This window comes from Ambystoma mexicanum, chromosome 7p (assembly GCF_040938575.1).
Source record: "Ambystoma mexicanum isolate Mex_15411 chromosome 7p, UKY_AmexF1_1, whole genome shotgun sequence".
Lineage (NCBI taxonomy): Eukaryota > Metazoa > Chordata > Amphibia > Caudata > Ambystomatidae > Ambystoma > Ambystoma mexicanum.
In genome coordinates this window covers 511206094-511229687 of record NC_090939.1, presented here as the reverse complement: position 1 = coordinate 511229687, position 23594 = coordinate 511206094, and positions in this window count along the sequence as shown.

Sequence of the window (23594 nt, the reverse complement as noted above, 5' to 3'; positions counted from 1 at the left end):
AGGCTGGTAGAGAAGGTCTCACACCCACTGAAGCCCAAGGTCCTTGGTGCTTGCAACGAGTGTCCCTCTTCGGAGACCAAGCGGGTAAGCACAAAACAAATCATAGTTTCAAGGCTTCACAGTCTGCATTAAGAATAACAATAGTCCAGTCCTGCAAAAAGGAGGGCATAGTATCGTTAACAATAGCAGCGAGTTTCTCGTACGTAAAGATGGAAATAAGCTTGGTGAACCACTCAGACTTAGAGGGCGCCGTCGGGCTCTTCCACTTCTGAGCCAGAGCAAGCCTTCCCGCCCTCAGCATAGCCTCCATTACCTTCGAGAAGGAACCCACCTCTTTATCAGGCAAGGGAGTGCCCAGGAGAATCTCCAGTGCATGCAAGGAGGGGCAGGTACCCAGAATCTCTTTTATCCAGCTAAGGACCGCAGCCCAGTAAAGACTGATAACAGGACATTCCCACCACATGTGAAACCACGTGCCTTTCTGGGCGCACTGCCTAGGGCACCATGGGGACGCCTCCTTAAACATCTTAGAGAGGACCATCGGAGGATAGTTCCAGTAGTGTAGCATTTTAAAATTGTGCTCCATCGCTGCTGTATATAGCTCCCCAGAAGAAACTGCCTTAAACACTGACTGCCACGTTCGATCGTCCAAGGTTAGGCCCAACCTCTCCTCACTAACATTTTTTTAATGTTTTTTTGGAGAACTGCCTGTTTCTACAGGACAAAGCTGTGCAGGGGGCAGGAGTCTCCATCAGTTTGGAGAAGACTTCTGATTTTTCCCAGCAGAGCGGTGCCAGGGGGCACCATTTTGGCCTGAAGACCATCAAATCAGTCGTCATTGAACGGGAGGAGAGTTACTAAAATGCCACTTTGCATGGGGCAGCATAAACACCTGGGCCAGCCCTGATAACACAGTGCTTCAGAGGAAGTCTCCTAAGAACAAAACATGGATTAAACCCTTAAATTGTACGATGTCCCCTAGGCAGAAGGCCTGGCACAAAACAGGGTATTTAACAGACAGTGCAACAGCTAGGTACATCATATCACCACACACATCACATGGGAGACAGCTGTCGGAAGGAGGTGGTGACTCTATCTGACGAGATGCAGTATTCTCTCCTTCCTCCGGAAGAAGACCTTATAATACCCAAGTTCTTGATGGCTTGCAGTCATCCCACAAATGCCGCCTATTGTAAAAGCCAGAAACCTTTCCTTTTTGTCACCCTAGTTAAAATCCCATTTATACCTCAAACATCCACAACACACATATAACATCTCCTGTTTCTGATGTTTTTCTGTCTAAAACCTTTGAACAACATCATTTCAGAAATTCAATAACATATATGGACTCCATCTCCCATAATCCCACTAGTACTGAGATGAGGAGGTGGGCAAGGGAGTTTTTGCAGATCAACTTGAGCTCAAATAACAACAAGCAGACTAGTTGTTTTCCAAACCCTGAAGTGTGCGGGACCTATAAAACCAGAAGCCGCACTGTAGGAGGAGAGAGTTCAGGAAAGGACGTCAGGTCCCAGCTAGGGGACCCAGTGACGCAAACCACACAGGGTCCGAGAAGTCTGCTGGTGCTGGGGACAGAAGGCACTGATGAGCACAGACGGTCACAGAGGCATTGGGAGCAAAGCAGAAGCTCCCAGGTGGCTGGACTCTCGAGGGTACAGCAAATCTGTATATGGACCAAAGAGGCAAGCTGACCTTTAACCGCAGAGCCACGTCGACAACTAGAGGGACGTTCACACACTAAAAGCCTGAGAATGGATGAAGGAATCATCCCTCCAAGACACAAACTGCATCAGAGGTGCAAAGAGGACCCAGTGAGTTCACCTAAAGTTGCTGGGGATTGTGGGGTGCTCCAAAAACAGCATCAGCATTTGAATGCAGAAAATATATAGGAATGATTTCAAAGCAGACAAGGCAAAGTACAAAAGCCAAGATTGTTAAAATACAGACAAAACTCAATGTTAAAACAATGTGTTGGGAAGCGGGGGCAATCGTCCCAGGCTCCCAAAAGCTTCAGGGTGAGGCACAGGCATCGAACTGTGATGTAGATGCTTGGGCAGGCTATATGGGAGAGGGAGGTGTTGCTAAAAGCTGCACTAAGGGTGAGTCAGGGCATGTGTTGCTATAGGGTGCCATCTTAGACCCCAATTTCAATATAGCTGCTATTTCTAACGCTACACTGCAGCCAAGGTTGTAGGCCCAGGCCACGAACGTCAAATTATGTGTGTGCATGCGGGAATAGGTTGTAGCATGGGCAGTGGTGAGAAAGGCCAGAGCCATAGAGATTCATAAACATTCTATAAACATTCCATTGTCTCATAATGCCAGCATTCGTATTCTACGAGAAATGTGCCCTGCATGGCCATGAGGAGGCTGAGAGCTCCCTGCGAAAAGTTATTCCACGAGGAGGAGAGCATGATCCTCTGGCCTTTCCCAGTCCCCACCCTAAAAAACTAGTGCTCAGATGCCAATGCCCCAGAACCCTAGCATTCCAAGGTATCAGCCAGCAACAGAGCACAGACCATAAAACTGTTAGATCACCAATCGATCAAAAAAGATCAGAAAGAAGGAACAGCTGCCCCTACCACTAGGTCATGTGATTTGTGCTGCGAGGTGCCGGGAGGGTTAAAGCAACAAACCTAACAACCCGGTGGGGAGCTTTGAAAGGGCCCCCATGTGTCTGGGATAGGGCTGGAGTTGCAAATCATAATGACCTCGAAAGCATCCTCCCAGCCAATATCTGCAGTACCAGTTGCTCGTTATACTAGACATAGGTAATGCATTGTTTTTGTGCTCATAATTGACAATTAACAGTAGCTTTGCACACAATGACGCACCAGGAGGAGCCCACGTGGAAGCTGTAAGGCATTTCAATCAGGCACACACCCAGGTCTCGCCTAGCAATGTAGTGTGGAACGAAACCCTTATTTATTTTTGTCTATAAGTTCAATATTCTGAATGATATACCACTCATATCACACCCATCTCAAAATACCCCCCAGGTCACACTGAACCAGGATCAGGCTAGTTTGTAAAGGTAAATATTTATTTTATGTATTTAATATTCAAATCACACATAAGTTTAATATATATGTAGATATGGGCAGCAATCACCCAAAGGGTGACAATACAATTCAGAAACTAAGCAAAGCAATTGAATTCACTTATAATACACTGTTCTGTTTTAGTTGTGGGTGTAGCTAAGGGTATCGGGTATCAGTGAGAGTTGGAATTTCGTTTCTATCTTTAAAACTGAAGAAGTTATAGAGGTTCTAGTGAGAGGCGTTTTTGCAAAATAGGCGTGAAAATGAAAACAGCAATTCGATTTAAAAAATGACAGATAGGTTTTCTTATACTATATTAAGGACTATGAAAAAGAAGAGACCACACGGATACATGGCCAGCGCAACCATTCACGTGATGGGTCCTCAGTTTCTTCTTGGATTTACTTTAGTTATTCAAAATCAATAAGGAGTTATGGTTTTGTAACACAGATAAGAGAAAATCAGCGCAAGAAGGATTCTAACCATACTATGGTTCTGAATTAAAGATGGGATGGGTTGAGATAGGGATAAAACAATGCAAATATGCTATGGGTTACGGTTCTTCCTGTTATATTCACAGTCCTCTATAATTAAATTGGACCGTCAGCTCTGGTCATTGGGTGGATCAGGTCTGCCGGCAGCAAGGCACCTCGGGAGGGATTGGGTCGCAGCGCGGTTCTGGTCAATTTTGGACTGCACCTCATACTGGATTTGGTGAGCCCTTCTGGTTACTAGACACGGTAGATAACAGGATGCAAGTTTGAGTGGGCAAGCCTTAATGGTAGCAAGCCAAGCTGAATCAGAATTATTCTTTTAAGTTCTGTATGTTTGCAATTGGGTCAAGCTGACAAGAGTTCTGCAATGCTACAGTCTGGAGTCTGCAAAGAAATCTGGATCGTCAAAGAATTCTGGAGTCAGCTACAAGATGAAGAGTTCTGGAATAAAGTGCTGCACTGACATCTGGATGGGTTCTGGAAGCAGTGTGTTCTGGGAGCAGTGTGTCCTATGTGTAGTGAAACTCCTATATTTATCCATTGCAAAGTTTATGGCGTGGGCAGAACTTCAAAAACACATCCCCATGTCTGTGAGTGGCTACAGGCATGTGCTTTGTCCTGTTTGGCAGTCTGAACAGAGCTGTCATCATTATGAGAGGATGTAGGAGCTCCCACCTTGATTTTCAACAAAACATTACTCTTGTACACATGTACATTTTTAACATTATGTACCTGGGCTGTCAGATCAGAATTAAATAGTTGATTCACTCCGGACTGAGTTCCGATACATTAAAGTCTTTTCAGTTCACATATAAAATACAAACACAGTTTATAAGTGATTTGGGCATTTTAAAAGAATTAGCCCTTCACAAACATGCTTTAAATAGGTCCATTTTGCCATTTTAATCAGGAAACAGGAACACATTTAAACTGCGTTTGACAGCTAATTTCCTTAAGCAGCTGTCAGGCAGGGAGGCCTGGATTCCTCTGACTGCCTTGAGAATCCATGATTTCAGCATGATTTGCAATAATTCACTGGGGAGAATGACTGAATTCAGCGCCAAATCAGCACTTTGAAGATTGCCATTGATTAGGAAGCTGTATTTAAGGGCATTTTCGGATTTTGGGCCACTTCTGTGGCATTGATTCATGTGACAGGTGACAGATGACAGGTGACAGCAGTGATTCCTGTTTTTACACCACTTTGCCTGTGTGTGTGGCAGGGTGTGCAGCTCTTTTGTGGATTATGCACGATGCGCAGTTCTGCAGATTTGGGGCGCACAGTGTTATTTCCTCCATTTTTGACAGTTTTCTTCCCCCGTTGGCAAAGGGGTGCAGTGTGGCGCTTTGATGTGGATAAACATATTCCACAAAGAAGAAGTACAGAAGAGACTGGGACCAATGGCCTGGCATCTCTTTTGAATGTAGCCTATGTATAGGGTCACACCAAACAGCCTTTTTGGGATTTGTAACCTATGTAACATATGTCACTGATGATGCTGTGTGCCCTTTTAACGTGTTGCTTGTACTGATTTGGCAGCAGAGTCCTTTACTAGCGCCTCTTTTTCTTTTTGTGGAAATAACTCTTGTTCTCCCTGCCAGAGGTGTGCTGGGCCTTTTTCCCTAGTGGGTTGTATTTTTTCTGGTGTGCGTATTGAGGGGTTTGTCTAAAAATGACGAAAAAGAAGGATATTTGAAAACTGATAAGGTAAAGTGCAGCAGCAAAACCTGAACGAATATTTATGCATGAGATATTGATGTGGGGGAAAGCTGGAGCACGTGATACCCTAGGTAAACATATTGAAGGACAACAAAGTTAATACCACATTGGCATAGTGAAAAAGACAGTGAAACCAATAAGAAGTCCTGGAAAAAAGAATACACTAGGCAATTGGCATTAGTGGAACGATATCTGCAAGGGAAGTATATCAAGGGATCAGCAGGACCCAAGAAAAAGGATTCCTGGCAGGGTAGTATACCAGACAATCCACCAAGTTGCATACAGTCTCTTACAATGTGGCAGGATACCTTGTAGGAGCGTATACTAGGGGATCTAAGATGTGCATAAAAAGAAGACGTCCTGGCAACCAAATATACCAGGCATTTTGAAACTGTATAAGAACTTTAAAACTGTGGGAAGATACCTGGCAGGGGAGTACACCATGGGATCTGAAGAGCCCATAAGAGGATTCCTCGCAGAGGAGTTTACCAGGCAATTCACCAAAGCTCTAATGAAAAGTCTACAACTATGGGAAAATACCTGCCAGGGGAGTATATTGTATATGAATATGTGCTCTGTAAAGTGCTCTGGATTAAGGCACTATATGAATAACACATCATTATCATTAACCCAGGTTCCTGGCCGGGAAGTAAACCAGGAGTTCCACCCAAGATGGTAGAGGAAGGGTTAACCATGTTATAAAATACCTAGCAGGGAAACATACCAGGGCCATTGAGAAGCACGTGAAAGAAGACCTAGTAGGTAGATACACCAGGCACTTGGAGTTATCCAAAACTTTTAACACTGTGAGTGACACGATACCTGGCAGGGGAGTATAGCAGGAGATCTGAAGAGCTCACAAGTAGATTCCTGAGTAGATTCCTGGTAAAGGAGCACACGAGGCAATCCACTAAAGGACAAAAGAAGTCAAAGAAAGTGTATTGTGAAAATTAGTATATGATTAAGAACTTTTGTGAATCTAATAACTTTGGGAATCCAGTACAAAGAAACCAAGGAAGTGTTGGATTTCAGGCAATGTATTATACTGGTGACGAGCTCCTGCAGGATGGAGGGGTTAGAGAGAAAACCAGCTACCCTGAACTTGTGTGAATTCTGGTTGTGCCAATGAACAGGCATTCAATTCCATATGTGCCATGAACTCAATTACGGTCATGCATCTTGCCAGGGGTAAAGTGGCTGAGGCACGCCGCCTGAGCAAACATGTTTCATTAAAAATGGTGTGTTTTACCTGGGCGTGGCGGGGTCATGAACGTGATTTTAAGAGGACAAACTGCTAATTGTACATTATTTCTCCTTGCACTAATTTTCCATGGATGACAGCACCATTCTGACAGTCGACACAATCAACCAGGATCTGAGAGCGGCCGGGGTTGGGCATGTATACACATAGGCCGTTCCATCTCGTTCACTCCAAGCCCCAGAAGTAAACTATTAAATTATAAAATGAGAAGCCCTGGCATATGCAGCACTTTTACCAATAGTTCCGGGGAACTCCTTTCTCACAGCGAACTGACTACAGACCATTTTTGCAGGTGTTTTCTACGCTAGCACCACAAGGGTCTTGCAAAAGTTGATGAAATATTCTGCGTTCCTACCAGAGCACTGTTACAATATTGAATATAAATCAAGAAGACACAATGAGCCACTGTAAGTATTGGACAAGATTTCCTCAGACAAGTATCTGGAAGCAACTTCTTGGTTGAAGACATTGAAACTTTAGTCAACCGCTGCATATCAAGAGAAGAATGGCAGCAGCCATTTGCAAAGATAATGTCACGCAGTGGGGTTTGCATTTTTGTAAAGGTTGGCTGGCTTCCCTACATGGGTGTCTACCTGGCACTCATCCCCTTCCACAAAGTCCAAAAGGAATTGTTCATTCAAAACAAAATTACATGAAGGGCCTTTCAGATTGTGCCAAATGAGAGTATGAGAAACAAACTGTTATGAGCAGCACATCAATGTCACCTAGTTATATTTATTACCAAGAGGGTGATTTACTCGCATTAAGGATGGCCGGTGATAGAAGGGTGACCTTGAACCCTTTGTGTAGGCATGGTCAGTCTGAGTGGTTGAAGATAGAACCATGATAATCCAGCAGGCACCCCTCTCTCCTCTTCTGGTGGTGCCCCAAGGTACCTGATAAACTGCTACTGACTAGGATGGGCATTACTGTACTTTACCCACTGAAGTTAGGTTCGCCATTGTCCTAATCAATCATTATTCTGAGTTGCCAGAGGTCATTTTTATTGAATCCATCTAATTTAGGCCTCAGTGTTAGAGTTTCTAAATTAGCTACTCTGGAAAGAAGGGTATCCGGAAGGTATCATTTCAGACAAAGAAGTCCACTTTACCTCCAAAGATATGGTTACCTTCCTGAAGACTACGGCATAATACATTACACAACCCTCTGCCAATGGCATGCTTGAGAAGCTTATTATAGTCCTCATGTCCAACATTCAAATTGCCACTCAAAGTTAATTAAATGTGCAGGAATCAATGGAGCAGATGCTGATCACGTACAGGACTGCCTTGCATGTCTCCACTGGGGTTTCTGCTTTTGAGGTGGTGAGTTTTGGAAAAACTCCACTTCTTTCTAAACTGTGGTGGTTGTTTAATGAGGGCAGCATTGAGATGTCTGCTCCCCTAGAAGTGCACATGGGCTGTTCCAATTTGGCAAGCATTTAAGAATGCATCTGTCAGCTGCATAGTAAGACTCATGCCACTCACTACCCTTGCTTCAGGGTTAGTGACTGGGTTAATGTACATTTGACACAACTATTTCAGAAGGGGCTGTCTGTCTAAATCAACACGCCCACACATGTCAGCCATGTTTTATATGGGACTCTGGATACCACCAATTGCATGTATCAAATGTTGATAGAGTTGCTCTAGTGCCTGCCCTCGACTGTGTGGCTACTAATTTATTCGAAGTTCCCCTTTCAATTCAATGCCTGGGCTGAATTTTTCTCACTCTTCTCTAGCTCCAGTTCTGTCACACTCCTAAACATTAAACCCTGTTGATGCCCTGCATTTAGCACTCAGCCACCCTGCAATCTTCAGGAGAATTGTGAACATTAGCCTGTGTTGCACCTAGATAAGATTGTGATTGTTAGCAACACCACACTTAGTTAGAATTGTGAACATTAGCAAGCACCAAACCTGACAGGATTGTGATGTTCAGCAATGCTGCACTTAGTTAGAATTGTAAACATTAACCTGCGCCAGACCCAGGCAGGATTGTGAATGTTAGCAATGCCGCACCTAATTAGAATTGTGAATATTAGCCTTTGTTGCATCTAAATAAGATTGTGATTGACAGCAATGCCGTGCTTAGTTAGAATTGTGAACATTAGCCTGTGCCATACCCAGACAGGACTGTGAATGTTAGCAATGCTGCAACTAATTAGAATTGTGAATATTAGCCTGCATCAAATTTAAATAAGATTGTGATTGTTAGCAATGCCACACCTAGTTAGAATTGTGAACATTAGCCTGTGTCACATCTAGATAAGATTGTGATTGTTAGCAACGCCACACTTTGTTAGAATTATGAACATTAGCTTGCACCATACCCAGACAGGATTGTGAATTTAACAATGCTGCACCTCATTAGATTTGTGAACACTGGCCTGCATCATATCTAGACAGTGTAATATGTCGGCAAGTGCCACACTTGGATAGAAGAACAAATATTATTAGTAACTTCAACCTAGCAATTGCTCCTGCTGCATTGGTTCATAAATCCACGCAAACACTCCCATCCCATAGCATTATGCTTACTCTCTACTCTACACCACCACACAATTAGAATGCAGCTATACCCCTGATAAATTCAGCCTAGCTGTTCACATACGAACATTACCCCATGAAATACCTCATAACTCTAATAAAACACAGCTATCCCATGACAATCCGGCCTAGCTGCTCACATAGGCGTCCTACAGGCCTAACACACCCAGAACCCAGTCTGGGTGTTCACCCACCAGACTGCACACATTCGACTGATATCTTCACCACCACACCTAAACGCTAGGATGCAGCTACCATCAGGCAATTACATCAACTGCACACATAACTGGTGCACCCACGCACCCTACAACAACTTCTCTCTCTACTGACCTGGACTGCGGTCCCCAAGGGCGTTCAACCTACCAGTGCTTTGAGATCATACTAATGATATATAGAGTGCTATATAAATGCCAAATAACATAAAATAACAGAGCCTGGGTTCTAGGACCCAAACCACCCTATATAGTGTAAGGGACAGGTAACGTGTTTCAGTGGCTTGCAGAGAGAAAGCCAGAGGCAGACTCTACCTAATTCCACTCAGGTACAGGCAGTGACCCCTCAGTAGTTGCTGCTAACATTATACACTCCACACTGTTTCTTTTCTGCATTGATAGGAGAAAGTGGGAGGCAAAGCAATGCGCACTCCTCAATGATGATTTCCTTTTCTTTCTGCAATGTTGGTTATGCATCCACACTGTTAACCTTTGGTTTACTCTTCACATTGTTTCACTGTGGTTATTTAGTTCAACCCTCATTATTGATTCCTATTCTGCAGCCATATGGGGAAGTGATGTTGTTTCTCCATACTTTCCTGCTGCCAGGCTGTGGGTGTTTGTTTCTTCACCAGAACATTGCCAGCAAGAAAGATTGTCTAGTTGTCCGTTGGAGCGCACCCTGATGGAGAGTAGCTACTGCCTCAGCATCTTTATAAAAGTGTTGCAAATCTTGTTTTTAGGTTCCTCAGGATCATTGAAAACCTTTTAAACCATACATTTGATTTGGTTTATGTACACGTGATTCATTGTAAATAAAGTTTTTTGTAAGTTTTGTAAGTAAAGACGGACCACCAATAACTAACCCACAGGCAAGAAGAAAAACAAACAGACCCCACTGGGAAGCCAAATGCAACACGGCAATTGATAAACCACCCCAACTGAGACTACACCATGGACAATAATCCAACTAGAATCAGGGACAAACTGGAATCCATCACCCTCTACACGCCCTGCATCACCAAAGGTTGGAACAAAGGATGGGCACCAACACAACCCACCAACTTGAACAAACCAAAACAAATCAACCCTGCCATTAATGTAATCAGTCTACTCGATGATGAGACTGACCACCAAGGATCTCGTCCTCCCAACAGGCATAACCAGGACAGAAACACCAGCAATGGAAACCCAACCTAAAACACACTGAATCGAACCAACAATGCGAACAACCCAAAAGGAAAATCAAACAAACTACACTGCAGCCTACTCAACGTTAGATCCATGGCAAAACATTCAATAGAAATCCATTACCTTCTAAGCGAAGGAGGCACAGATGTGCTCTTTCTTACAGAAACCTGGTTATCGGACAACTGCAAAGCCATCGCCAACAAAGCCATACCAGACAACTTTAAATTAATACACGCCAACAGAGAAAACCAAAGAGAAGGCAGAATTGCAATCATACACAAAGAAAACATCCAAGCAGCTCAACCCATCCCAACCGATGTAGAAGACTGTGAATCCCTCCTCATCAAGATCTAACTCAATGACCAAACCAACATAGTATTCCTCCTGATCTACAGCATTCATCTTATGACCCCAACTTCACTACAAAATGAACTGACACAGCTGCAATTATTTCAACCTACCCTGACAACCTAGTCATACTAGGAGACTTCAACATCTGGTTTGAAAAAGAGAACAAAACCATAGAAAACTCACTCTACTCACTCTGCACACTCCTGGAAACATTGCATTTCTAGCAAATTGTAAATGGATTCACCCACAAAGCCGGACACACATTGGATGCAATTTTCTGCAGAGAAAGACTATGTGTATCTGCTCCACCTACACCGATGGTATGAAGCGACCATTAGTTGATACCGTTCCACATCTGACTCTAACCCAGTCTACTCACTGGAAAAGAGATATTCCATGCCAGCAGGAAAATAAACTGGAATAACCTAGACCTGGAGGCCTTAACAAACTTACTAGACTCAACCCTTCCAAGCAGAACAGAACCCACCGAAACAACCGTAGACGCAGCAGAAAACACAATCAACACCTGGATCACCAAGGCCCTAGACCAACTGGAACCAGCAAAACCATTCAAAGTAACACCAAAAAAACTGGCAGCAAAATGGTTCACCGAAAAACTGAAAGAACTAAAAAAAAACAACCGCAAAATGAAGAGAACAATACAACTGATAAGACTAAATAAAATACCAAAGACAGCTCAGACTATATAAATCAACAGTCCTCAAAGAAAACAGACTAGTACGCCACATGAATCGAATTGGGAAACACTACACAGAAAGAACTCTTCAAAATCATCAAAGAGATAAAAATAATCATCCTACAAGTACTCCATCATCCTGATACATGCACTTTGTGACAACATAACCAACCACCTGAGATCTGTTAAGGATTTCGATCAGGCGATACACTCTCCTCTCGGCCTAGTGTACAGCGCAATGGAAAAACTTATTTGATATATAGATTCAATTATTTGAAAGATGTACCACTCGTATCACACCCCTTACTTAAAAATACCCTGGGTCACGCTGGAGCAGGAATCAGGCTGGTTTGTAAAGGGCATTATTTTTTAATGTATTTATTAAGATCAAATCACAATATAGATATTAATAGGTAAACAACAATCACCCATGGGTGACAGAACACTGAATAATATCTTTAATACACAAGGACTAAGTAATTAGCAAAACAAATGCAGCACAGAAAATAATACTGTTATGTTGGTTTCAGATCAGATAGCAGTATGGCTAGAGGTTCCCCCTGCAACACCCCTCAACCCCCAATAGGAAATGCAAAGAGATGGAAGGCGAGAGCAGGTATTCAGGAATAATACAGATCAAACAGTGTCCCACTTCCCCCTTTCCCCCTTTACACAGTAAGAGAAATATGAAGTGGGCTTTTCAACTGTCAGCATGACTTTTAAAGTGGCTGAGCAAGAACTCTAAATTTGAGGCAAAGTGCTAAAATTATTACAAATTCCTACGGGAGCCACTTTGAACAGTTGCACACAATCAACAGCAATGATTTAGTCCAAAGAAAACAATTGAAATCTTAAAGTCCAGGTCGGAAACAAATGGAAGCTATTTCACACGTGTACAAATTTCTCAAAATGGGAATTTGCGCCAAACTTTTCCGTGGGCGATATTCACGATAACGGGAGAATCACAAAAACTGAGGGAGTTATAGAGGTTTTAGTAGAGGTCGTTTTTCAAAAATATAAACACAGATTTGGAGAGAGGCTTTAGTTTTAAAATCAGAAAAATATTGACTATGGACTAGAGCATCCAAGCTAAGCCACCAGGACAGCACAGGTAAGAGTCAGTAGTGATTTGCCACTCAGTCCTGGTTCCTCGCTGTCGACCCTGGAGTGCTAGGCTGGTCACTCAAATGAAATTAATAGATCAAAGTTGACAAAATGACTAGGAAAAGGATGCTTTTACAGAATACGAATTCACTACAGATGTAAACAATATTACTGATTATGGAAGTAAGGATAGTTCAGAGGTTAGGAGTGGACAAGATAATGCACAGGAATCAACAGTTTCTAGCTTCCTGTTAATACTCACAAAACAAATGGATTTAAGATTTTGGACCGTCAGGATTCTGGACCGTCAGGATTCTGGACCATTGAATCGGATCTATCAGGGAAAGACAGCTGGGCACATCGGACTGGACAAGGTCAGCAAAGCTCTCTGGTCACAGCACGGCACAGGACTGGATAGAATCTGCCCTTCTTGGTTCTGTGGATATTTCAATTCAGCAGGTAAGCATTAACATCACGCCCGGCTGTATTATGATGCTTCCCCTAGGCTTTTGGGTTTCTGTTCTAGAACCTGAGACCTAGCTGAGAATGGTTCAGCTATGCCTGGGCCTTTGCTTTGCCAAGTTTCTGGAGTCTGGAACAAGGAAGATGTAGATTTCAGCAGCAGGGCGCTCTGCCAGCATCAGGAAAGTGAGTGGATCTGTCTGTCGTATGTGCTGTCAGCTGTCTCTATTTATGCTCTAAAATGCCATCATAAAGGGGGTGTGTGGGCCGGCTTACCTAAGCTTGCCCCTTTGAGCTGGGATAGGGTCAACACTTCATCTCCGCCTTGCATTTGCGGTGATTGGATCAAGGCCGGCTGATATCACTCACATTTTATGATTTGCTTTACAGTCCTGAGAGACTTCCCTTTAGCCACTGGTCTCAAAATCGGATTTGACACTAAACACACATTTCTACATTAGTCACCTTTATATAAATCGCACACAAAGATGCCATATTTTGAGCAGCATCTTTTCATCAAAATCTCGCAGCTGTAGGATCTTGTTTTAACTTTCTACAGAATGTTGTCCTTTTCGCTATGCACACAGTTTCCAAATTGTATGCAACTTTCCACAAATGTGCGTGTTTAACATAGGGATATGCGTGCACATTTTCACTATTCTAACAGTACACATTTTGCATAAAATCACATATCTTGCCATTCCTGTCCAGAACATGTCACATAGTTCTGCCGCCTCTTCATACGTGCAGTCAGAAATTAAATTCACAACTCTGTCCTTTTTATATTTTTCACCATTTTGAATAGCAAGTTATAAGTCTTTTAAAATGTGTTCTCTGTTCATGTTTAGCAACAGATGGTCGCTTGGCTCCGCCTCTTTTTGGCTCCCTGCAGTCCAAGGCATCCCCCTCCTGGCTTGTTCCTTCCAAGAGATTTTACAACTGCCTTGACACCTCCAGTTTCCTGGGCTGCAACTTTGTCATTGTTCCTTTACCTTCTGTAGACAGGATTCTGCTCTAACCTGCAATTAACACTTGCCCGTGAGTTTCTGCTGAGAGGAAGGTCCCCTTCTGGGAGAAAACCTGCTTTTCCAGTTTTCTGCGGCTTCTGCCAAGCTGATTAACATTTGAACATAGCAAAAGCCACATTTGTTGCATCACATACAAATACATTTATTTCTTGCCCTTAAAATCTGGGGAATCAAAAACACAACTAAACTATGTATTCCTTTTTGGCAACAATCCCTTTTCTGTTTGCTAATACAGCAGGCTTTTGAATTCTAGCTCACTTTTAAAGTTTCATCAGTCTCCTCTGACAGCTGTCATTCAGGCAGCCCCGGGTACTGCACCCAGATTTTGGCATAGAGGCTGTCAGTTTTCAGACTTCGTATGTTTCACAATGTTTCAATTGACACATATATTTTAGCACCAGGCAAGATTGTGAATGTTGAAAGTGTTGTGTTATAGGTATTTTGGAGTTTTTGGCAACAAAGCAACTGACGTTTGTAGGCACATTTTGGGGTTTCCTTTACAAAGTGCTGCTTCTCTGTCTGCACTCTATTGGTCTTGGGACCCACTGGCACATTTCAGCAGGGTGTGCTCTATCCCACCGCACATGCACCATGGGTGGCAGGTTATGCATCCCTCTTTTTGTGTGCTGAAGAACACAGTTTTGGTAGGTTTTTGTAGGTTTTTGGCGTGCATAAGGGTTTTGCCGCCATTGTTGCTGTTTCTTTCCCCATAACTGGCAGGATGAGGCTGCATAGCACAGCGGAGTGGGTCAATACATCCCACAGATAAAAAATAGAAACAATCCAGCAGACCATCAACACAACCCGGGCTAATACAACCACAACCGCCGAACCACAGATACCGGGCAAAACACAGACTACAACAAAGCCCACCTACCTAGAGCCAATCACAGAAGAAACCTTCACCACACTGATCAAGGATACCAACCTTGCAGGATCCCCAAGGGCCACTGCCCACCTGGCATCTTCAAAGGAATCCTCAACCACAGAGCACTGGCAACACACTTCCAGAACCTAATGAACCTATCACTGAAAAGAAGAATGGTATTGTCTGCCTTCAAATCAGCATACATCAAACCCCTGATAAAAAAGGATTCAGAAAGTGCAGAAGACCCGAGCAACTACAGACCACTATCCAACCACCCTACCCAGCGAAGATCCTAGAGAACCATGTGTACAAGATCCTACTTAAATACGTCAAAACAAATAGAATACACGACTGGTCACAAGCTGGCTTCAGACCAATGAGAGGAACAGAATCAGTGCTCCTATCGATAGGACCTGCAAATAAACATAGACGACATCCAATCGGCCCTCATACTATTGGACATATCAGCGGCTTTCCACACAATCAGCAACACAACACTAATAGAAAGAATGATGGAATGTGGCATACAGGAATCTGCACTAAAGTGGTTTACCTCGTTCCTAACAAACCGAACTGAAATAACCTACCTACCACCGTTCACCTCAAACCTCAAAAATATTCCCTGCATTGTCCCACAGGGATCCAGCCTCTCTCCTCTGCTTTTCAACATCTACATATGCCCACTGATGAAAATCATTTGAACCCACGGACTAACCATCTACAACTATGCAGATGACACACAACTGATTGTGAAAACGAACACAACCCAGGAACAAAATAAATGCCTCAACAATTGCCTCACAGACATCTACAATTGCATGACAACGAACAACCTTACACTGAACCATGAAAAAACAGAAATAATGCTCTTACCCGCAGAAATCGACACAAGCAACCCACAACTGGGCTGGCCGGCCATCATGGGAACGCCACCGGAGACTACCGACATAGTAAATAACCTAGGAATATTCATGGACAATGGACTATCCTTGGAACCGCAAGCCAAGGCAATCACCAAGAAATATTTCTTCCTCCTAAGACTGCTCAGAGGATCACTCCGCTACCTTTCCTTCCGCCACAGAACCGTCACAGTCATATCCCTGATACTCATAAGAATTGACTACAAAAACAGTCTCTAACCTAGGAATGCCAGAAAGACTCAACAAGAAACTCCAAAGGGTGCAAAATACAGCAGCCAGGATCCTTTTAAGACTAAACAGAAGGGACCACAACAAACCAGCACTGAAAAGCCTCTGTTGGTTACCAGTAAAAAAATGCATTCAATTCAAAGTGCTCTGCATCACCCACAAAGCCTTGCACAGACAAGGAGCTGAATTACTCCAATTCAACTTATTAACAGATAAATCAGCTACTACATTAGCATTCAGCGAAGAAAAAGCTAACCGTATCTTAGGCCTCCTCAAAGATACAGAGACCACATCTGCCAATGATGATAACCTGGAAAGACTTATATCCAAACTAGAGAAATTAATAAAACGAGACATCTCGCAAAAACTGCATGCCACTACGTTAGCCCAATATTTCAAAAGTAAGAAAATACCAAGAGGGCTTAGAGTATACCTCAAACCTACATTGTGCAGAGAAAACCAGGCATTTGTCAAAAGATGGGAGCAGATACTGAATAAATGCTCATTGGATCTAATCCTATTAACAATCAAGGAACTATCAAAGTGTTTGAACTCAATCAATGTGGAAATTGAAGAAATCACATCACAGCTTACAAAGCTCAAAACACAGGAGGAACTTAAGCACATTCTTGATGACACAAACCAAAAACGAGTGTAATATAAACAAGTAATCGAACAAAGGAAGATTCAAAAGTTCAGAATGTGGAATCAGAAGATACAATATTAAGGCTTTTACACCATGCAAAGAGAAATACTCCAACACAGGCTTGTAAAGATTCCCAGAATCTTTATTGCAACACTGAACAGTTTACAAAACAAAGTACACAAATAGCTATTTGGCCGTCAGTACTTCACAGAGACCACCAGCAGGTTCAATGTGAACAGTGAACAGGAATTGCTAGCTGGACATCAGCATATTCATACAGTTTCTTCGTAACGATGTCCAGCCTCTTACGAGTTAATCATGTACTGGGCTAGGGTTCGCGCCAGGTTCATTCCTAATTTACATAACTCGTGCATGTGGTTTACTTCTTAATACATTTACTAACAAGTACTACTATTCTCTGGATTTGACGTTACACTCTTTACACATTTACTTCAATGCAGGTCAAACAGATGTTTCGCGTATGACGTTTAAATAGCATTATACTTGTAGGTTAACATCGTCGATTCGAATAATCCCCTGATCTCGGGATTCAACAAAGGACAAGGTCTACATGACCCTAACATGTAGCCTGCAGGCAGGTTGGACATTAACTTGCCTACAGAGGTTGAAGAGGTTAAAGTAAGAACAAGAGAACACAGGTCGGCCATTTTAGGCCACAGGATGACTTTGCACGACAAGCCAAAATGACGGCTTTAACCTAAAATGGAGGCTTGATTAACTTAAGGTCACGACCTTGCGATGCGGATTTCCTCGCAAAGCGACTGGGCATAGGCCAACATATACAATGAAGACGAAACAATATTATATCAGTTTCGACAAACCCTCCTTTTGGCCTATGCCAAGCGCTAAACTACCTTTGATCACTTTACGACTAACTCCACATTTCAACGTATATACACCCGGAATCGTTATCAGACATATCTATTGCCATTAGGTCAGACACTAGAGTTTCTTTCAACACGTACTCCTTGGAAACCTTATCTGGGGTGTATATTTTATGCCCTAATACATTTGTTGCTTGCGCGCAACATCCCCCTAATACCGAACATATACCAGGAAGACACTGTATACAACAACAAAGGAACAGAAAACTACCCAAGATAATCAGCAAGGCCCGAAAGCAGCTTCCATCCCCACGACCGTAGGAGGTCCCAAAACCATGCACTAAGTTCCCAGTTTCCCTCAGGAATGTGCACTTCCGAACTAAGAACATGTAGATTTTGGATCGCCCTAAAGATCGTTGGAGAGGAGTCTGGTACGTAAACGCAGCAAGCGGACCCCACTAATTTACATACTCCTCCACGCTCAGCCAGAATGACATCTAATGCCATCCGGTTCTGAAGAGCTACTAATCTTATCGCTTTCTGTTCTAACGTCATATTATAGAGTATGTCAGTGGTCCGGTTGATGGTTCTCTCCAGTACTCTCGCTAGTCCCCTGTTATCTTCTGAATTCATAATTTGCCCAAAAAATGGCACAAAGGATTTCATTATGTCTCCTAGAGTTTGTGCTGGAGTATCCCCCCTCACATCTCGTCGTGGACGAGTCTTCAAAATTTCTGCAGTATTGGCAATAAATACCCCGGGTAATAGAATCCCTAAATAGCAAGTCCCTTGCCAATCCCTGGGCAACCATGGAAATGCCACATTACCGCAAATGAAATAGACAGGTTCACCTACATACAGAGGTCTGTTCTCACTAGTCAAATTTGCAACGTTGGCGCAACTTCTAAAACATTGACCGTGTTCCATTCCTCTGTATGCAGAAGGAAACTGAACCGGGGCTATGGTTAACAGAATAAGATGGAGGCGTGGCATCCTTATTGACTATAGGAGCCATCTTGAAAGAGATCAAAGACTGAAAAGGATGAGACAATCTATCAGAGGGCCTAACAGAAGCAACATTTGGCTTACTCCTGTTTGCAAAAAGCGAACATCCCAGGGGGATCAAAACACGTTTTTCAAAACTATTCAAATTTGTACCATCAAAGTTCCCTGAGATGCTGCCATTCCAACGGCCAAAGAATAGTGCTATAAGAGAAGCATAACAAGCAGTTGTCAAAGGTAAAGGATGAATGTACCAACCTAGCCCCTTATCCCCATGTTGCGGTAGCTGCGAGCAGATCCAGCAGTTGGTCCTATTAAAAATTGCATGAGTGGCATTCATTATTAACAAAAGAGTATTATTCTGATAGTTCCGTCTATGCGAAGAATCTCTAGGCGACAAGGTATGCAATTGCACGGAAGGAGTGGGTATAACAGATACATTTTCAACAGGCAAAAAGTCCCCTAGCGGATATGCTTTCTCCAGGTACCACAACCCAAAACCAGTAGTTACTAAAAACCCAGTTATTATTACAAAAAGACAACAATACGTTTTCGGGGTCCCCTTACACGTTTTCTCATTGTCTCTGCTAGTCACATATTTATCTAAAAGTTCGGTACGAGCGGTAGCGGATGCAGGCATCGTAGTCTTCAATCGAAAAACACCAATTGTTTGTTTGCTGGCGACTCCAGTCGTGCGTCTTCTTAATGTCTTGCCCACAACCCTTAGCCAACAGAATCCTATAGTTGGGCCAAAAGGCAAGCCCTCAAATGATTTCTCCAATCGCACAGAAAAACCGTGCCGTATGTCTATTTTTTTCTAGGACGTAAATTATATTTCACAATTTCTGGTGCTGAAGGATCAGAAAGCAAGATGTCGTCACTTCCCACTGGAGGTGAACGGAAATGGGATCAGAAAATGGATGATCCGGAAGTACCACTGTTGGAGAGTGCGGAGACAAGATGGCTGTTTTGTCTGGCCTTACGAATTCTGGAACGGTCTCCGAAACTCTCTTATCGGTTGTTGCTGTTTCGGGCACGTTTGTTACAGCATTGGAAAGGGATTCTTTGTCTTCTGTATCGTATGGCACTGGCTGCGGGATCCGTTTGGTGTGCGTTGCGTGTATCCAGTTCTTCCACCCTGCTACTCGCACCGCAGTCTGGGTGACTAGCAGGACCTGGTAGGGACCACTTCACCGAGGTGCAAGGCAAGACGACCTTTCGAAAACTTTCATGAGGATCCAGTCCCCCGGTCGTAGACTGTGACCGGGATCCTCGTACCGTACAGGTAATGCCTCTCGCACCTGGTGATAAATTGAAAATAGATTTTTAGTCAACTGGTTACAGTAATCTGAAAGAAGCACATTCTCTACATCCCGCAATGAGTGACTCTTTGGCATACCCCAAATATTAGCAGACCTCCCCATCACCACCTCGAAGGGAGAGAGACCAGTCCTAGTTTGTGGGGTTGTTCTCATCAACAGCAACACGATCGGTAAGGCGTCCGGCCATTTTAACTTGGTGCCAGCACACGTCTTAGCGAGCTTGTTCTTTATAATGCCATTATGCCTTTCCACTAATCCGGCACTTTGGGCATGTCTGGCTGAATGGAACCGTTTATCAATCTGTAATCCTTCACATATTTGTAAGATTACAGCAGCGGTAAAGTGTGGCCCATTATCCGACCAGATGACTCTCGGCAGCCCGAACCTAGGAAAGAGCTCTTTCAACAGAGTCTTTGCCGTGGTTATGGCTGTTGCATCTCTAACAGGGAAGGCCTCAACCCACCTGCTAAATGCACAAATGACAACCAACACATATTTAAGATTGTTGCAACGTTCCATCTCAATAAAATCAAAGTGGATGACTTCAAACGGAACAGAAGGTGGAGCGAAACTTCCTCTAGGAGTCGAGGTACCTTTTCCTACATTGTGCTGCAAGCAGACCATGCACCCTTGGACAAAGTGCTCCGCAATTTTGAAAATGTTATCATTGGCCCATACACTGTGTAACATTTTAGTCAATTTACGCGCACAGACATGGGTCGGACCATGAGCCATAATGACCATCATTGTAATATTGGCATCAGGGAGTAACCATTTTTCTTCAACATTGTCCACCCAACACCCATCACCATCCAATCTCCCTGCACCCTCGACCCATTTCTTGGTCTCGTCTACAGTAGCATCTGCTTGAATGTCTTTTACAGAATCAATACTTTCACCAAAGGTGCAGACATTTACAGTTTCCCTTACAGCATATATTTCTGAACTAAAATCAGTGGCAGTTTGTTTAGCTATCTGATCAGCGAAAGCATTCCCTTTTCCTATATCATCTGTAACCTTCTGATTTGCTGTACATTTTACAATGGCTAACTGAACAGGGAGTGCGAGCGCTGAAAGTGATCGCACTATTAAAGTGCTGTGCTGTATTTTTGTGCCATCTGAGATCAAGAAACCTCGTTCTTTCCAGAGTATACCGAAGTTGTGAACTACCCCAAAGGCATACTGACTGTCGGTATATATATTTACTGTAAGCCCTTCAGAAAGTTCACAAGCTCGAGTTAATGCTATAATTTCTGCGGCCTGCGCGGAATTATGCATAATTCATTTGGTTTCCACAATTGTGCTTAAGGTAGTGACGGCATAAGCAGCCGTGGATGTACCATTCGGAAGTTTGAAACAGGAGCCAGCACAAAATAGCTCTCCTTGTGGGCTATTCAAAGGCATATCTTTCAAATCGATTGTACCTTTAGTCTCTTGTTCTGTAGTGTAAAGGCAATCGTGTGACGTTTCGTCACCATCAACAGTATCTTGCTGGACAGGTAAAAGGTCAGCCGGATTTAATACACAACACCTCTGAATTTGAATGTGGGGAGCAAACAAGATCAATTCGTATCTTGTCAATCGCGTGGAAGTAAGGTGTCGCATTTGAATTCTATTTAATAGAACATCTACAGAGTGAGGTACCATTAGGGTTAACGCATTACCCAGGACCATTCCCTCGCTCTGTTTTACAGACGGAGCAGCAGCAGCGACAGCTCTCAAACATCTTGGCAAAGCGCATGCAACAGGATCAAGGGCAGATGAGAAATGGCCGCATGGCCTATTCTTCCCTCCATGTTCCTGCGTTAACACAGCCAAAGCACATCCATCACGTTCATGCACATACAACACAAAGGCCTTTTCATAATTTGACGTTCCTAAAAACTGGCACCGAACACAGCACGGTTTTGAGTAAATCAAATGCTGTCTGGTGTTCCAAAGTCCATGGCAATGGCAAATAAATGCCCTTCTTTGTCAAAGCCAGCATTGGTTTAATCGTTAACGAAAAGTTAGGGATCCACAATCTACAGTAAGAAGCCATACCTATCAGGGCTCTAACTTCCTTCTGCGTATTTGGGACAGACATGCCAGAAATAGTTTTTATTCGTTCAGGTGTCAACCTTCTTCCCTCCTTTGACAGGAGATAGCCTAAATAGGCGACCTCCTGACAACAATATCGGAATTTTTTGAGTGAAGCTTTATGGCCATGTTTTGCTAGATGACAAAGCAACAACATGGTGCCTTCTTTACAGGCACTTTCAGAATCAGCAGCCAAGAGGAGATCATCTACATACTCTAGTAACGTGCAAGTAGGAGGCAACTCGAGAGTATCGAGTTGCTCTTTCAATGCTCTATTATAAATACTTGGACTCTCAGTGTACCCTTGTGGTGCACGAGTGAATGTGAACGAGCGTCCACCTAGGGTAAACGCGAACAAGTACCTACTATCCTCGTGTATAGGAATACTGAAAAATGCATTTTTGAGGTCCACAACGCTAAAGTGAGTGGCAGAAGCCGGAATCATAGGTAGTATCGTTGTTACATCAGGTACAATGGGAAACTGAGGAGCCACAATTTTGTTAATAGCATGCAAATCAATTATAAACCGAAAAGGAATCACATTATCACCTTTTTTGTATACTGGCAAAATCGTGCTGTTACACAAACTACCTGTAATTTCCTCAATTACTCCACGATGTACAATATCAGGAACTATATATTTCAAAGCCTGTTCACCTTCAACTGAGATCTAATATTGCGGGATGCGAGGCAATTTTACTCCATGTTTCAGAATAATTTTAACAGGTTCAATTTGAAGAATGCCCACATCATTATCATCAATTGCCCATAAGCATTCCGGAATGTTACTGAATTCTGGCGGTAAAGGTTGGGTCAAAAACTGAGAGGCGAGTGATTGCTGAGGTGAAATTGTTAACCGAACTCCGTCCGAGGAGCAATGTATTACTGCATTCAATTCCTTCAACAAATTTAACCCCAGCAAATTCTCTCCACAGTTTGTAGTAAGTAAAAATGGACACTGCTCCGTGAAGGGACCCACTGTTATCGGTACCGGCAAAGAGACTGGACAAACTACAGGTGTGCCTGAAAACCCAACGGAAACGTTGGATTGCCCTGACAGGGGAATGTTTGGAACCCGTGAATGGTCAATGGAACACTTTTGTTCTCCGTATCTACTAAAAATAGATGCTTCCTATTTCCCACCGCCATCTCAACATAGGGACCTTTCTGATGAACGGGAATAGGCGTTGGTTCCAAATCCTGCTTCGGGCAATCCTAACGAAACAGAATGTCATCAAAAGGAAGTTCTTCAGAGAGGTACGCGGCAGAAGGATGATCAAAAATGTTTCTACTATCCACACTCGAAACTTGTTTATCCTGTGAAGAATGCTGCTGTGATTCTGGCGCAATCCGGCCTCTACCAGGGCCCCCTACACCAGGGCGACCTCTGGATCTTCTACCCATGTTACCAAATGACCTTTGCTGCAAGGTCAGACATTGTGCGCGCCAGTGACCTTCCTGTCGACAATAGGCACACTGGTTAATGGTTACCGGTGCCAGGGGTGTACTTCCCTGTGAAATGTATTGACCTCTAAATTGTGTATTACCCCCTC